Raw genomic sequence first — 14,824 nt, forward strand, 5'->3', positions numbered from 1 at the left:
AAGCTGCACTTGCCTGTTCCCAGCTGTCTCTCCACCACCTCACACAGTGCCCAGTGCCCTCTGTGTTTGATGAAATGAATGAATGATGATGGATTGGTGCTCTGACACCCAGGGCACCCCTCTTCTTGGCAGCCCCCACCCACCCTATACTCAGGGATGTAGGTCTGAATCCCAGGAGCTGTACTGGGACCTCACAGGAGCTCCTGCCCTCCAACCAAGGTTTCCAGTAGAGTCCACTGGGCTTTAGGATCCCAGGATCCCTCTTGGACTGGCCACGCCTGAGCCTTTCTGCGCCTTGTCATGTGGGAACATGTAAAAATAGTAAGTGGTTCCCCTGGCAACCACCACAGCAGATGGTAACCAGCATGGACAGTCTTGGAAAGCCTTGAGGCTGGGAGGAAGGAAGCCCTTCCCTGACTGGAGCTATCCTGCCTGGGCCGGACAGGGCCCATCTGAGCTGCCTCTCCCCTCAGGGCCTTCAGGGACCACCTGCTCTGAAGCCCAAAGGGAAAAAATGGCCAAAGGAGCTGCCCATCTGCCCAGAGTATCCATCACTCTCAGTCCCTGTACAGCTGCCCTGTCCCCTTCCTGTGGGGTCACAAAGGTCCCCCATTGGCTCCTTCACCCCGTCCAGGCCTCACATCGGAGGCTGTCAACTGGAGACTCAGTCTTGCTGCCAGAGGCCTGATAGCAGGTGTGCCCATTGTGCTGAGCTCGCCCCAGGCCTCAACCGTACTGTTGGGGTCTCTGCCCAGGTCTTCAGTGCCTGCCCTCCAGCCAGGCCCATGGCCTTATTCTCACCAACCCTCCCCCATGGCTCAGTCTGGGCCCTGCCCATGACCCCTTGGTTTCGGCACTACCTCAGATCCCCTCCAGAGTGAATAGAGGGCTTGGGGCTCCCATAGGCTGAGGTTCTGGAGGCCCCAGGGGTATGGGAGGCAGAGGGTGCTAGGAGGAAAGGACTAAAACAGCAGAGGCTGGCAGGTGTGGCCTGTCAATCATGCCACTTCTCCCCATTCCTGAGTGAGGCTCCTGAGCCCTCTCCTTCCCCGACCTCCTGGGTATTGAGTTGGCTGCAGTCACCTCCACACAGGCAGGCCCATCCTGTGCTCGTCCCTCCCAGCTGAACCCAGCTTCCTGCCTTCTCTACACTCTCACCCCATTAGTCAGGGTTGCTGTGGGCCCTGCAAGCCTCTTGTCTAAGTCCACTGCTGTGTCTGTGACAATTACAATAGTGGCGCTTCGCTGGGCCGGGCACGAGCCGTGTGCCAGTACTGAGTATCTGCTACTTCATCTGATCCCCTGCAGGGAGGGACTAACAGTTTACAGGTGACAAATTGGGTCTCAGGAAAACCACACCTCTGACAGCTAATAGGTCTAGAGCTAGGATTCCAACACAAGACTTATTTCCATCCTGAGTTCTTTCTGCTCTGCTTCATTACACCCGAAAATCAAGTCTACTAGGGGACACTTAACCCCAGGCAGGTGGAATTAAGATGCAGCATGCCTGGCTGGTGGCACAGACTCTAAAATCCTTGAGGTTCTCTTAGAGAGACTTTTGGACTAAGGACTTGTAGGACAGGTTGCGGGTGCTGAGCCCCGTGGCCTCACTCAGAGGGAGGCAGTGAGATCCAGGCCCAGCTGTGGGAGCTCACGGCTGGATGGTGGCAGCTGCAAACTGCCCCAAAGACAGGAGAGGCTAATGACGGCCGCAGGGCCAGCGATGCCCCTCTGGAGGTCAGCTGAGCAGTGGCTAGGGCTGCTCAGGGTCATCGTTCCCATAACCTGGGGCAGCTGCCCAGGGCCCCGAGGCAAGGATCTGACCTCAGTATTGAGCAGCCTCTCATTACCTGTATCCCTGAAATACATCTGTTCCCTTCCTGTCTGAGCCCCCTCACCCCACTTTCCCATTTAGCCATGACCTTCCCCTTGACTGCCAGCTGTAGGGTGGGGCAGGGTGAAGAAGCCAGGAAAATAAATGCAGGACAATAGATTCAAGAGCTGTTCCTGTGCTTCAGGGTCCCCAAGAAGGAGAGCAGTGGGCTGAGTTGCAAAGAGGTTTCCCGGGACAAGGAGCTGGTGATCTTCGGGGACACCAGACACAGGGGCCTGAGCAGGACAAGGCTGAAGCATGTGATTGTGGACGGGCATTGGGATTTTCCTGGAAACTTCTGACCAGTTCTGGCCCACCAGCAACCACTTCCATGGGTTGGTAGTGCCTTCTGGCGGTTGGTTTGTGGAACTCCCCAGCAGCTGTTTTGTAAAGCCCAGAGGATTAAGCTTCCCTCAAGAACATCTATTTTTGGTTCTCAATATTTCCATAATGAAATGCTAACAGGAGCAGCCAGAGGGCTTCCCAAAGGACCCAAGATCTGCCTGCTGAAATCCCACGTTCTCCAGCTGTCTGTTCCCCAGAAGTCAGCTCTGCCCTTCGTTCTCTCCCATTCAGTTTGACCAAAAGGTCCCAGAGCAGTGACCATATGTCCTCTTTGCTGAGCTTGAGCCTGGCCTCTGAGGGAAGGCTGTGTGCACATTCGGAGTGACGTGTTGGAAAGAACACTGGATCCGGGAGGGATCAGGAGGCTTGGATGCTCGCCCCTCCACGTCAGCCGCTAACTAGTGGTGAGATAATCATCACAATAATAGCTACATTTATTCAGTATTTACTGAGTCAGGCATTGCACCAAGAGCTTTATGTACATTGTTGACTCTGATCCTCACAGCAGACTTCTGAGGTTGAGATTGTTATTATTTCCATTTTACAGGTGACGAAATCAAGGCACAGAGAGGCTAAGTAACTTTCCCAAGCTCACACAGTGTACTGCAGAGTCAGGTCGTAAGCTCCTGGCAGGGTCCACATATTGGTGTTTTTAAATGTTCCTCCAGGTGACTGTGATGTGGCTCCATCTTTAGAACCTATGGGGTCCCACCAGCTCTAACATTCAATGAACCCAATACCTTTGGAGGGTCAAGGGGTGAAGTTGTGATAAGGAAAAAGCCTGGGTTAGGCCCTAATCCCCACAGATTCACAGGACCACAAGCCCAGCAGAAACACTGCAGAGGACAGAACAATCCTCCTGCCTGCCATCCTCTCAATCTGAAACCGATTTGTAGGAGAGAAGAGAAATTGCCTTCCACAGTATTCTTTTCAGAGTTTGTTATGCCACACACACTGCTAATTCATAGACCCATTGTCCATCAACTTATCACAACTCATATAGAACCGTTTTATATTGTCGATTAATTTGACAAACCCTTATACAGACTTACCACGCACCAAGCTCTGGGTCAGATCCTGAGTCCGCAGTGGTGAAGGAAGCTGGCCTGGATCTGCCCCTGTGGGTCTGCTGTCTATAAGAGGAGACAGGCAATAAGCAAATGGCAAAAAAACAGAATTACCCACCATGACAGGTGCTCTGTGCAACACAAAGGGATGGAGAACAGCGGGGTGGCAGAGGGACCTAATTCGACAGAGTGGGCTGGGAAGATTTCTCCAAGGAGGTGACATTTAAATGGAGACCAAAAGAATGTTTTTCATCTGTACCTCCTATTGGTAAAGGAGTTTCATTGTGTTTCCTGTGTGCTGAGCAATTCAGTGTAGAGTTGGCTTTATCTGGGCTCCTGGGTTCTCCTCCAGGACAGTGGGGTGGGTATGGCTGATGCTGCCTCCCTCACAAGCCCAGAGATGGAGGATTTTGAGCTTCCTTTTGATACAAGGGTCTCAAACCAGGGGCTGTTTGGGAGTGGGGAGGTAATAGGGCCTGGGGGCTGGCAGTTCAGAGTGAGAGAAGTCCCTGCCAGTCAGGGCCATGAGGTTTGCTGACTTAGCTCTGACATCCAAGGGGCAGGGCCCACAATCCAGCCTGCAGGGAGGGAGCTTGCGGTCTTGGTGTGTGCATATCTGTGCGTATCTGTATATCTGTGTGTGTGGTGTGTGTAGTGTGTGTGTGTTTGGGTATCTGTGTGTTGTGTGTGTGCATCTGTGTGTTTATCTGTGTGTGTGAGCACACACACATGTGCATGAGTACAGACTCTGGCCCCAGCTCACAGGTGCACTGGTCTCCCTTCTGAGGTGCTGGGGCTGGGCCCTGGGGAAACCCCATTTGGCTTTTGCAGCTGCTCCCTACAGGCTCTGCCAGTAGGAGGCGCTGGGAGAGACCTGGTGAGCTGAGGGGAGACCTGCTCCCTCCTGTTTACCTCCGTCTGGTGAGTGGCTCCCACAGTACTTCCTCCCTCTCCCCGCAGCAGGGTTCCCTCCCAGAGCAGCAGCTAAACCCAGTTTGCAGTTTTCTGACACTTGCAGAACCAACTCCATCACCTCCCCGCCCACCCCCCCACCCAGAGAAGTCTCACCAGCACCCCCACCGAAGACGTCCGGGTCCCAAACCTGCAGTGCGTGCCCCTGTTTCTAAGTTTTAATAATTCCTGGGGCTTCCTTCCGTGGCCTCATCCTGGGGTGGTGGCACTTCCTGCAGTTGTCACCTCCGTGATACATTTTTAACGATCTCTGACATTGGCATCAGGTGGCCCAAACCATGTCCTGGCCACCGGGTGCCACAGTGGATTCAGGGAAGATCAAAAGCAGTTTTTCTACGCCTGCAGGTGGTTAGTAACTTCTCTCCCCTGAGAAGGACCAACTAGTGCGGGAGGGGTCAGAGGGTTTGCTGTCAGCTCCTTCCTGCCCTCCGAATGTCAAGGAGAAGGGACAGTGAGGAGAAAGGGGACATGCCATCTCAGCTCAGTGTCTCAGGCACACCCCACCCCACCCACCCTGCCTCCCTGCTGAGCCTGCACCCCACCTCTGGCCTGGCCTGTTTGCAGAGCGCTCTGGGAGGCCAGCCTGTGGGCTTCTCTGAGGGCCATGCTGCCCCCAGAAGGCCACGATGTCAATCCATGGGGGCTGTAGGGCCACACAGAGCTCAGGAGAAGCTACTCTACAACGGAGGCACAGGGTGGCTGCCTGTCCCACACGATCACCCACCCCAGCAGCTGACCCACAGAGCCAGCCAGCCAGCCAGCAACCCTGCCCCAAAGTGGTGGACCAGTCAGCTCCTGCCTTGGAAAATTCCAGTGGCGGGGGTGGGGTGGTCCCAGGAACTGAGCCAGCTGGGGGTGCTGGGGCGAACGCTCAGGGGGTGGGCAGCCCATGTGAGCAGAACTGAGGCAGAAGCTGGGCAGAGGGAGAAGGGGTGACCAGAGACTCTGCGCCTTTTGGGGAGAGACAGAAGCTGGCTGCTGTGATCCTGGGATGGTTCTGGTTCCTTTCCCAGGCATGCCTTTCTTGCCCATAAAACCTCTTTTCCTGAAGTAACTTGACTGAGTCTTTGTTTCTTGCTGCCAGAAAAGTCTAAGAGGTGGAATCTAAGAGGGAGGTTTGCAGCAAGGGGAAGAAAAGAGAAGAGAAGAGAAGGGAAGGAGAGGGAAGTGGGGGAGGGGAGGGGAAGGGGATGGAGAAGGGATAACACTAGAGGTCTGATCAGCAGCTCTGGGTGATGGGGCTGTGGGTGGAGGTGGGAGGACAGCTCAGAAGAAATGGTGACAAGGAACTGGATGACAGAGCCTGCACAGAGCAGGTGGGACAGGTGGCAGGATGCTCGTCCACAGGCAGGACCAGCTCTCTGCCCTTACATATTTTTCTTTTTTCAAACTCTTCTGGTTTTGAAGTCTGGGGTGGGTAGGCATGGGGGGAAATACAGTTTCTCAACCAAAAGCAAATGCAGTAGCCCTGTACAAAACTCAGCCCTGTTCACGGAAGACCAGGCTACGTGGCATCAGGCTTCTGAGAGAATGGGGACATGTGGGCGCACTGCTCCCACCAGGCCTGGCCTCCCTGCAGAGACATGCCCCAGAGATCCACCGGGTTCTGGTTTCCAGAGGATGCCACCCCGCCAGGGGTGTTTCTGAAAGGACTGATAAAAAACACACTTGTGTGTGTCCGGCTCTTTTTGTACCTTTTCAAAATCTTTCTGGTAGCTGGTGGTTAACAGCTCAGTAAATTCTCAAGCATCTGGGACCCTTATCTCCCCAGCCATACAATCTGGGGTGAAAAAATGGTCACACGAACAGGAACTAACAGTCTTTCCCCAGCTTTCTGCCTCCCCAGCCCTTGTGCGGTTTCCCGTTTGGGACTGTCCCAGGAAGCATCTTACCTTACCTCTCAGCTCCCGCTTTCCAAGGTGACACCTGTCCCAGCTGCCTTAGCACCTCCAGAGCTGAGAAGGAGCCACATCACAGGGTCGAGGGAGGACAGGGGGAGGACGGGGGGAGCGGGATGTTGCTGGTGCAGGTACGGCTCCCACAGAGTGATGCAGACAGCCAAACAGGCTTGATCCCACAGCAAAACCTCAGCACACACAGGTGTTGCTGTCTTTGTGGGGAAGCTGAGGCCCTGAACATTAGATGACCTGCCTGAGGTCACACAGGGCCTTCAGGTCCCTACGACCTTTCATCGCATCACCGCTACACACCCCCTCCCAGTTGCACCAGGACCACCGCCTTGGCGGCCAGGCCCAGAGGGTCTAACACGGGTATCGCCGCAGTGGCTCGCCCCCAGGCCCTGCACTGGAATCACCTGTGGACCTTTGAAAAACACATGTCAGTACCCAAGCCCAGGAGAGCCTGAGAAGCTAAACTGGGCTGGGCCCAGGTGTAGCCCCTGGACAGCGGATTCTCCTTATTCTCAGTAACTACATTCTGTGAAGTCATGGGAACACTGAATTAGCAAACCCTGAAACTTTGTCCCTGGAGGAAGTACAAGGTTGGGCTCTTGTGAGCCTTTGGGCACAAACTTTTCATAACCTTGTCTTAGGTGTGTTTCTGTTTAAAGATATTTTATTTAATACACATTGTTGATTAACGTTGGAACTCATGGCACTACAACTCCTGCCTAAAGCAAGCTTGCCTAACGCTGCCCTTTTCTCCGTGAGGCATGTCACAGCCTTCTTGAGCTTAGGAACAGATGACAGCACTTTGGCACCATCCTTGCAAAATCGCCAACAAAAAGCACAAAAATTGGAAAAACATGGCACTAACTATGACAGTCAAGAGGACACTTGTTTCCAGTATGGGAGCTGAAACGGGGAGGCCGAGCGTCCCGGCGACCTCAGCTGGGGACATCCAGACAGGCAGTTCAAGTCCCCACCTCTCTGCATGTGTCCATGAAGGACCGTGAAAGAGCCCTGAGTGTTGATATGGGGGTAACACATTTAGCGAGTAGGTGAATTTCCAAATATTAAATCCACGATGAGTGAGGCTCGATTGTGTTTTTAAGGCTGTTGGTCCAGTGATGTCAGTTCTTTCAGGAACTGACAGCGGAAGTTGGAAGGGAGTGATGGAAGGTGTGAGGACAGATTGAGGGCAAGGGTGCGGCCCTGGAGGGTCCGGAAAGCAGCTTGGGCTGGTGCCCGTGGCGGGCAGCCGCTGGGTCTGGGCTATGACTTCTGCCCTCCGCTCAGCCCTGAAATTACCACGAATCCTGAACTTCCTGCCTCTGCCAGCAGGTGGCTCCAGATTCAGAATTTGGTTTCCTTACAGAAATCATGTTTGGCGGGTTGATCCTCAGTCTGGGTCACAGAGTCCCACTAGTTAGACAAAGTGGTGACTTTGGGGGGCCCAGGACTAAGCCCTCACCACAGCCCCACCCCAACCCCAGCAAGTCTCCCCTTAGGGCTCAGGGGCTTCAGGCTGTGAGCACAGGGGTGCCCTCTGCTCCTCCTGGGCCCTAAAATGGAGGGGGACCTCACTAGTCTCAGGTGGGGGGCGAGGACAGTGTGCTGGGCAGGCAGTGGGAGAGGTCTGTCTTTTGTGAGATGGGTGACAGCCAGGGTCAGTGTTTTCAGTGGGGAAGGGGGCAGGCCTCTAGGGGTGGGGGCGAATGGGGAGTGGATGGAGGTCTGTGAGGACAGGCCAGGGAAACGATGTTCTGTAACCAAAGCTCCCTTGGCTGTTGCCTGCTCTGCCATGGACATCCTCCCAGGTCGTGGGCATCGGCTGGAGGAGCCCCCAGCAGCTCAGCGGAAGTTGCTTTTTTTTCAAAGAGGAAGAGTATACAGCCAGGCTGTGTTAGGCCAGAAGCTGAGTTACTCAGCTCGGCAGCAGGACCCTGGCTCCGCTGGGACCCCCGCCTCCTACTTAGAGCTGACACATGACTGAGCACGCACCCCGGCCTCACACACTCTCGTTTGCCGGGTCCCCCGAGCCCAGCTAAAGCGGGGCGGGTGGGAGAAGCAGCACGGGGCCTGCCCGCCAACAGGAGGCCCAGATGATACCAGTAAACGTGCAGCTTTGTTTTATGTGACGACAAAGCTTATCTCACTCACATCTTTTTTTCCACAAGGCACGTCACAGCCTTCTTGTCCTCAGCAACACCCCTGTTTGCCCTGACCCCTTACTCACCATCTGACAGAAAATGGGTGGAGGCCTGACCAGCCTGTTCAGAAAGGGGGTAAACATAGGTCACAGTTGTACTTGCTTGCTCCTGGGAGCGCTGAGTCCAGCTCAGAGGAGGACATGGGTCCAGGCCAGGCAGCGCCAGGGAGTGGCTTCAGGGGGCTCGAGGGGGGAGGGGGACGAGGAGGGGAGGAATGGGATGTGAGGGTTGGAAGCTGGGGAAGAGGATTCCAGGCCTGAGAGTCAGGCCTGCCCAACAGGCATCTGGGCCCCAGCTGGGCCTCAGCAGGATGCTCACGACCCTGCCCACCTCTCAGGTTTGCTGGGCTCCCAGCTGTGTGTGGGAGGGAGGTGGCCCTTCTGTGAAGCCCTTGTCACTGGGTTATTGCCATTCTGGGGGGGGTATGGGGGGGTTCTTACTCAGAACTGGTCTGGAAGCTCCTTGAACTCATCTCTCCTATTTCTTTTTAGAGGGTTTAATGTTCACAAGCTTGAAACCATCTATTCAGTACAATATTCAGTAAAAACTAATACTCTTTGATGACTGTCTTATTTCTTCTTTTTCTCCCTCAGTAGCAAGAATCATCCAGCTAAACAGATCCATCCCCTCCCTCTCCTCCTTTCTCCTCCTTTCTTTTGGTCAAACATCATTTATTTAAGAGGCTGGGTAAATGCTGGCTCCTCCCCTAACTGATGCCTCTGCTTGTGGGTCCCCTCTGGCTGGTGGCCCCACCCCACTGCACCCCTCATCCACCCCACTGAAAGCACCAGCTCAGGGGACACCTGGTCCCCCCACCCCCCTCCCCACCCCCACGGGCCACCAAGCACAGCCTACCTGGCATTCTTCTTGGCCCCACAACAGTGGCTGAGGTGTACAACCTGACCAAGGTGTTCCTTGTAGGTGGTCTCAGGGCCTGGGGAGGGGCAGGATGCCTTGGTGCAATGGGGGAGGCAGGGCCCAGCCTGGGTAGCTAATCTGGGTAGCTTCTCAGGTTTTAATGGGCTGCCGTGTCCGCTTGCATTTGAAGGACATGCAGCCTCAAAGATTGGGCAGACCCTGGGCCTATCCTAAGCCTACAGCTCTCCTCTGTTCAAATGACCCTCTAGGTTCTCCACCAGGGCTGTGGGCTGGAGCAGATACCCACAGTGGCCACGCAGGATGCAGCCTCAAACCCACTGCGTGTCATTAGCTGGAAGAGGCAGTGCCCAGGGCTTGTTCAGGGCTATGTGCACAGTAAGTCTCACCAGCATCAAATCCGGAGGGTAGGGAGAGACGGACCAGGCTCCCCTGTCTCTCAGACACGGGGGTGTGGAGGTCCCAGAGGCATGACATGCACTGGACGTCCTGCTTCCTGAGGGAAAGAGCTCTTGCCTAGGAGCCCAAAAACATGAGCTCTGGTTCTGGGCCCCACTCACCAGCATGGGACCCGAGGGGCTCCAGGTAAATGACTGGACTTCCTTACCTGTGCAGCTGGAGGTGGCACCTCTGCTCGTCCTTCCATGTGAGATTATACGTGGAGTGCAGGGTGCTTTGAACATGGTCCAGTGCTGTTCACAGTGCTGCTGTGGCTCTGGGCACTCTCCCCAGGGAAGAATGAGGCCCTGGGGCAGCTCCCAGGCTGATGCTTCTGAGCTGAGCTTGACAGGAACTGGAGAGGCACCAGCTGAGTCATGGGCGGGGTTCACTTGGGAGGTAACAGCCAGACCCAGCATCCTTGGTGCTGTGCGGGTTTTAGGAGTTTCGTCAGGAATGGGGTGGGTGTCCCTGACCGCCCTGCAATGGCTCCAGGGGCTTTGGGGACAGTGGGGCCCTTCTGTTGGGCACAGCACTGGGTCTTTCAGAGTCAGCCCCAAGACACAAATCTCTTTATCTCCACCCTTCAACCTGCTGAGTTCACCCACGTGCCCCAACCCAGGGCAGGTACGAGAGCCAGCCTTCATCCCAGGGGAACCAGGGCAGGATGTGGGCTTCCTGGCCAGGACTGTCAGCTAGCCAGGCGGTCGGAAGATGGGAAGCTTGGACACAGGAAAGCTCACATTAGTGGTGGAATCACTAGGGGTGGGAAAGAAGCAGGTGTCAGAGCAGGAGCTACACAGGTCAGTTAGAGCAACCTGCCAAAAGAATGCAAAACAACAGGTTTGCAGGTCCAGAAGGGGAGCTGTGGACGTGCAAGTCCCTTTGTAGCTTGTTCCTCTCCGCATCCCACCCCACACCCTCACCTCTCCACTTAGAGAAGGCCTGTCAACATTACAAAGAACCAGGGGGTCTGGAGAGCAGTGAGTCCCAGGCTGCGCGTGCCCCCAGGGCTGCCTTGACTGTCAGGAATCTCGGAAACGTCTTTGTATTATAGACGTCATTGGTGCTTGCAGAAAAAATCCACGCAAGCAATGAATAAATGAGTGACTGGCATTTTCTGAATCATGAAATGGAAACAGCCTCACCAGTTGTCCTCACCAATGGCCTCTGGCCCCTTTTGAAGCCAGACCTAATAAATAATTCCTAATTTGGCAAAGCCAAGGATGTGCATTTACATGTCCCTCTTCCTGTGGGTGTGTTCACTAACATGCATTTCCATGTGACAGTCCCCATGTCTAATTCCAAGCACATACAATAATGAACTGTGGGCATCAATGGCTGAGATGAACCAAAGCAACAGGTCATCTCAAGCCAGTTCTCGTTGATGCGGGTTGCATGTTTGGTTCTATAAATTTTTGTTTGCAGCAGTTTGCTTTCTACATATGCCTGGTTCCAGCTGAAATGGAGTCTAGTTGTCCAGTTTGGACAAACCAATCAGTGGAATTGGGTGGGCAACCTGAATTCAGAGGTGGTTTTTGTTTTGTTTTGTTTTGTTTTGTTTTGTTTTTTGGTGGCAGTGAGGGAAGGGGATTGGTGGGAAAGCTGGAGTGGGGATTCAGCTCCCCGAGGAGGCTGGGCTGAGACTGTATTGGTGGGCTCCCTCCACATCTGGCATCAGCTGGACGAGAGAAGAGTGAGGTCCAGGTGCCCTCCCGGCTGGGCTGGGGCGTGGCAGTGGCTGGTTTCTCTCCCAAAGGCCCCCTTCCTGACAGGCAGCCCTCTCCTACGGTCACAGCAGACGCTAGATCCTAGACGCCAAGGGTAGTAACCGCCTCCTGCTTTGCAGACTCCGGGCTGCAGCCCTTGTAGGTCCCCTAACTCTTCCCACATCTCTGTATTTAGTCTTTTCATCAAAACCTTCAGCTTCTGTTTTGCACGTGCCTTCTGTCCCTGAGCTGCCTGAAACAATGCTGAATGCTCGGAGCCTCAGTCTCCCCACCTTACACTGGGCACAGTAACAACACATGCCTCCGGAAGCCAGGAGAGACAGGGAAACAGATTCTCCCCTAGAGCTACCAGAATGAACGCAGTCCCGTACACACCTTGAGTTTAGCCTAGTGTGACACTGATTTTGGAGATGTGGCCTCCAGACTGTAAAGATAATAAACATACGTTGTTATAAGCCAGTAAGTTTGTGATAATTTGTTATGGGAACCACAGGATAATAATACACAGGTCCAGGTCCCAGGGAAGCAGAAACTATAATAAATTCTGGGCTCTGCTCCAGCTACAACTGACTGTTCCAGGCACAGCTGCTTACTGGGACCTGACTGCAACTTCCCAGGGCCCAGTGCCATTTTGGTCTAGGGGGCACGTGTATTTTTTTTTCTAGGTGAAATTCTGATACCAAATTACTTTATGTCTCAGATTCCTGACTCCAGTGTCATCAGGGGCCACAGTAACAGGGTAACTTGTCTGAGTGGGGTGGTGTAAGGCAATGGGGAAAGGTGGGGACTAAGGCGAACTGGAGAATACACACCTTGCTTAACTAAAAACATCAACTTTAAGTGACAACAAGAGCAATAAATCCAGCCAAACAAAATCTGATGTTCTCATGCGGCTGTTGGGAGGACCAGGTCAAGGACTGAGACCATGCCTGGACTTCATAAAGACTCCGTGAGCACGTTAATTATTTATTAGGTCCAATCTGACATTAGTGAGCACGTGTCTCCTGTACCTGGTGGGCCCTAGGGGCGTCTGGGATGTGAAGTGGAGAAGTCAGAGCCTGTTGCCTGGTCTTCAGGAGAGCTGACCATATTCTCCCTAGATCTGTCTGCCCAGTCTTCCCCAATCTCCCTCTGTCCCCCAGATCTTTCACATTTTCACCTGCTGCCCTCAGCTGCTGTCTGTCACCTCCCCAGACACCTCTCTGGCAGCCCCAGACCCTCGGCAGCATGGCTACCGGGCTCCGTGGTGTGCCTGGGAGGGGCCCGGGGCTCCCCTCTGTCTGAGAAGCTCCATTAGTCACTGGAAAGGTGAGCACCGCGCTGCCCTCTCTCCAGCGCGTGTGCACATGCCAGGCAGTCTCAGATGAATCACTTCCACACTGTGTTATTACCCAGACTTGTAACAGAAGCCCTGTGTGCTGATCTTGTGGGCAGCATTTCTTTCCATTCCATGATTCAGAAAACGCCAGTCACTCAGCCATGTGATTCCCCTAATCTTCTGCCAAGGAACTGAGTGCAAAGGTTTGCTGGAAAACCCTTGACGGATGAGGGCGGGCAGCTGTGGTTGCCAGAAAGAAGACTGAGCTGAGAGAACTAGAAAATTGGCACTGGTGAAACCATCATTGGAAAAAGACCATCAGGGGACTCAGGCCAGAGAATTGCCCCCAAGAGCAGCTGCTGGTGGATGAAGGACTCTAATGTGTTTGCACACAGATTTCCACCCACCCCACCCCTGAGATTATTTTGTCTGATTATAAATGTAAAGCTTGTTTATGCAACAATTCTGATCTGTACGGAAAACTATAAAAAAGAAAGGACCTCTCTCCCATACACTGCTACCAGACACTGTTTCAGTCCATCAAGACATTTGCCATATGCCTTTGTGCTTGGAGCTGTCAGGTTCTGGTCCTCTGAGCTACTGGCCACAGCCCTGGCTGATCCTGGTTCTTGGCCCAGTCCTGGGACACAGCCTGCAAATGCATTGGGGAGAAAGGCCAGATCTGGGCTTCAGCATCAGGGGTCTAGTCCCAACTTGGCCATGTGCCCTTGGGCAAATCACTGTGAATCCTATTCTTCTATCCAGATAAAAATGGGATAATAATCAGGCTAACTTGTTGAGAGGATGAAAGGTATGAGGAGATATGAAAACTACAAACTCACAGAATCTCTTCAAATGTAAGGAAGTGCAGATGGGATGCCCAGTCCCCTGCCTTGGCTCATTTAACCCCAGGGGTAGCCTTGAACCCACTCCCCTGCTCCACAGCTGACCTTGGTCTGTCCACTTTGACCAAAGGACTTCCACAGACACCCCCAGGATTGGCTCAGAGCAGGGAAGTCTCAGGCTGGGGGCCCATCATGGGAATGAAATGGACCTGTGGGGTCCTCCCTGGTACAAATCTTCCCATGTCCCCCATTTCTTGTTTGTAGGAAATGGGCTTCATTCAGTCTCCATGACCTTCCCTGAGTTCCAAAGGGCAGATGCAAACCTTTGCTAATCGGAGGAGGGAGGGAATGCAGAACAAAGGAGGAACAGTCAAGAAACAATACCACAGCCTGGGGGCAGGGTTCTGGTTCCTCCTCAGGGAATACACATACTATCTCTGAGGTCTCCAGCAGGAACTAAGGCCGCACCCAGGTGGAGGATGGTGACTTCAGACCCAGCACAAGATTCCTGGAGCACCTCCTTGTTACGTTACCACCAACCAAGCAGAAGAAAGTCGCATACCCTGATGCCCTCACCTCAGACTTTGCCTATAAAAGCTTTCCTCCAAAAACCACTGGGGAATTCAGGTTTTTCAAGTGCAAGCCGCCTGTCCTCCTCGCTCGGCCCTGCAATAAACCTCTCTCTGCTGCAAACTCCAACAATCTGGTTTGTTTGACCTCACTGTCATTGGGTCACAGAAGCACCACACCTGAATATCGGCTGAGCACTGAGGCAGGCAGGCGCCTGGTTCAGAAAAATTCAAAGTCCTGTTTTGTCACCAGTTTTGAGCCAAGGCTCATCTCCCACACAGATACTCCCTGTCACCACAGCGGGGCCCATTCTCGGCTCCAGTCCTGCTCAGAAGCCATGTCCAACTTCAGGAACCTTTGTGAATTCCCCAAGTTGGTGTATCGATATACACGGTAGTGAATTTTAGTAAAATCCTTGTGTCCTTACACATGGGACAGTGATGACAATATAAGAACAGTAGTTTAGCTGTTTCCAAACTACTTCTTATGTTCATCTCAGTCACACACCCAAGAGTTTCCATATTGGGGATCAGCACCATTCCTGTCTCACAGAAGAGTTAAAGGAGGCACAGGGGACATGTGTCTCTAAGCAGCACAGTGTTTCCTCACAACCCCAGTTCCCAGGCCTCTGCCTCCCCGGCTCCCCTAGAGCTGAGCCAGCTTGACCTTGTTCCGACTG

Source organism: Camelus ferus, chromosome 23, assembly GCF_009834535.1.
Source record: "Camelus ferus isolate YT-003-E chromosome 23, BCGSAC_Cfer_1.0, whole genome shotgun sequence".
In the NCBI taxonomy this organism is placed as follows: domain Eukaryota; kingdom Metazoa; phylum Chordata; class Mammalia; order Artiodactyla; family Camelidae; genus Camelus; species Camelus ferus.